We start from the raw sequence: 2,846 nt of genomic DNA on the forward strand, positions 1-2,846 counted from the left end.
TGTTCTACACAAGAATTAGATTTATTAGCTACTTCTAGTTTAGCATTTAAGTCATCATTAACACTCTTTAAAGTAGCAATGGTTTCATGACACGAAGATAGTTCACTAGAAAGCACTTCATTTCTTTTAACTTCTAAAGCATACGATTTTTGTGCCTCTACAAATTTGTCATGCTCTTCATACAAAAGATCCTCTTGTTTTTCTAAGAGTCTATCTTTTTCATTCAAGACATCAATCAATTCATTAATTTTATCTACTTTAGTTCTATCCAATCCCTTGAACAAACTAGAGTAATCTATTTCATCATCACTAGACTCATCATCACTAGAAGAATCATAAGTGACATTGTTTTGATTACATACCTTCTTCTCCCTTGCCATAAGGCATGTGTGACGTTCGTTGGGGAAGAGGGATGACTTGTTGAAGGCAGTGGCGGCGAGTCCTTCATTGTCGGAGTCGGAGGAGGAGCAATCCGAATCCCACTCCTTTCCGATATGTGCCTCGCCCTTGGCCTTCTTGTAATGCTTCTTCTTTTCCCTCTTGCTCCCGTGTTCCTAGTCACTATCATTGTCGGGACAGTTAGCAATAAAATGACCAAGCTTACCGCATTTGAAGCATGATCGCTTTCCCTTGGTCTTAGTCTTGCTTGGCTGTCCCTTTCGACCCTTTAGCGCCGTCTTGAATCTTTTGATGATGAGGGCCATCTCTTCATCATTAAGACCGGCCGCCTCAATTTGCGCCACCTTGCTGGGTAGCGCCTCCTTGCTCCTTGTTGCCTTGAGAGCAATGGGTTGAGGCTCATGGATTGGGCCATTCAACGCGTCGTCCACGTACCTTTGGCAGACTTGGGGCCATTCAACGTGCCCCCTTCTATCCGTTGGCTCGACCACGTGTCGCGCGCGGATTCCGCGGCCGACCGTTGGCCCGGCCGACCGTTGGCTCACCGGACAGTACGGTGCACACCGGACAGTCCGGTGAATTTTAGCCGTACGCCGTCGGTGAATTCCCGAGAGCGGCCACTTCGCGCCGAGTCAGCCTGGCGCACCGGACACTGTCCGGTGCACCACTGGACAGTCCGGTGCCCCAGACCGAAACAGCCTTTTGGCTGTACACAGCCAACTCTTCTCTTTTCTTCTTCTTTCTGTTTCTAACACTTAGACAAGTATATTAGTACACAAAACCAATGTACTAAGACTTAGAAACATACCTTTGCTCTTGTTTTGCACTTTGTCCATCCATAAGCATGAATTCACATTTAAGCACTTGTGTTGGTACTCAATCACCAAAATACTTAGAAATGGCCCAAGGGCACATTTCCCTTTCAGAAAGGCTTCGCATAAATGAACGAAGATGGAGATTTGCAGAATTGAGTTAGGGTTCAGATGGGTCAGGTTAATGTGGTAGAAATCAAGGAGACCGCGGAAAAAGGGAGAGATGGGAAGGCCAAGGCCACGGAGAAGAAAAGGGGCGTAAACTACAAACTCGTGGGTATCCTCTGTCGGAACAGTAGTCCCATGGCAAATCCACCAAGAACAGAGCTCCCGCGGAGGAAGAACCCCGATGGACACGAGGTGGAGGAGTTCAGCTTCGGAAATGATGGACATGTGGTTACCTGCAAAAGGCAACTGGCTATTGGGATCGATTGGAGGAATCACCACAGCAGACGAGCTCGCGGTCTTCCTCTTAGGCGCCATCTCGATTCTACCAGCGAGCAGAGCGGAGGCGAGCGGCAGAGAGGATTTGGAAGCGGGAATGCAAGAACCAGGGCACGGAAAGCAAAGGCGGCTAAAAGCGCAGCTCTTAAGGGATATTCTCGAGCCAGATACCGTTTCAAAAAAGTGCCCAGTCATCACCCGGCGGTTATTTCCAAAACCAGCGTGCCACGTGGTCACCCGACAGTTATCCCCAGAACACCAATGCGCCACCTCATCACTCGGCCACCATCCTCAAAGTGGCTCGGGCGGCCTGCCGTCACTCGGCGTTGCTTCTAAAACGCTGATTTCGTATTCAGTCGCTCGGCATTACTTCTAAAAATGACGACGTCGACTTCCAGTCACTCGACGTTACCTCTAAAACGCTGATTTTGTATTCAGTCGCTCGGCATTACTTCTAAAATGACGACGTCGACCTCCAGTCACTCGGCGTTGCCTCTAAAACGCTGTTTTCATGTTCAGTTGCTTGGCATTACTTCTAAAATGCCGATGCCGACCTCCAGTCACTCGATGTTACTTCTAAAACATTGATATCATATTCAATCACTCGGCGTGGCCTCTAAAACACTGATACAATGATCAGTTGCTCGGCGTTGCTTCTAAAAACGCTGACACAATCTTCAGTTACTCGACAGTTACTTCTACAAGCGCCGACACCACCTACAAAGTTACTCGGCAACCATTTAAGAAAACATCAGTTCAATGCCCGAGTATTTCACTTACTTTTTCAAAGGAATTAGGCTCACAAGTAAGCGGGACAGTCATCAAAAGAGAAGCCAAACGTCATTCTTTCATTCAAAGGGAAGTTAATAAACTTACAAATCAACTCTTCGCGAGTTGATACTCCCCTACTATTACTACATTACATTACTACTACTACACTACGCTATACTACTCTACATTACTACTACATTATTCTAACTATACTAAACTATACTAATATCTAAGAAGACCAGTGGCGTCTAGCCACTGGCCCTGCCCCTGCTGCCGCCACCGCCCTTGGTGCTGCCCTTGCTGCTGCCGCCCTTGGTGCTGCCCCTGTTGCTGCCGTCGTCACCGCCCCTGCCGCCGTCGCTGCTGCCCCTGCCGCTGCCGTCGCCGTCGCCACCGTCGTCGTCGTCGCCGTCGTCGTCG

This window comes from Zea mays, chromosome 9, assembly GCF_902167145.1.
Source record: "Zea mays cultivar B73 chromosome 9, Zm-B73-REFERENCE-NAM-5.0, whole genome shotgun sequence".
NCBI lineage: Eukaryota > Viridiplantae > Streptophyta > Magnoliopsida > Poales > Poaceae > Zea > Zea mays.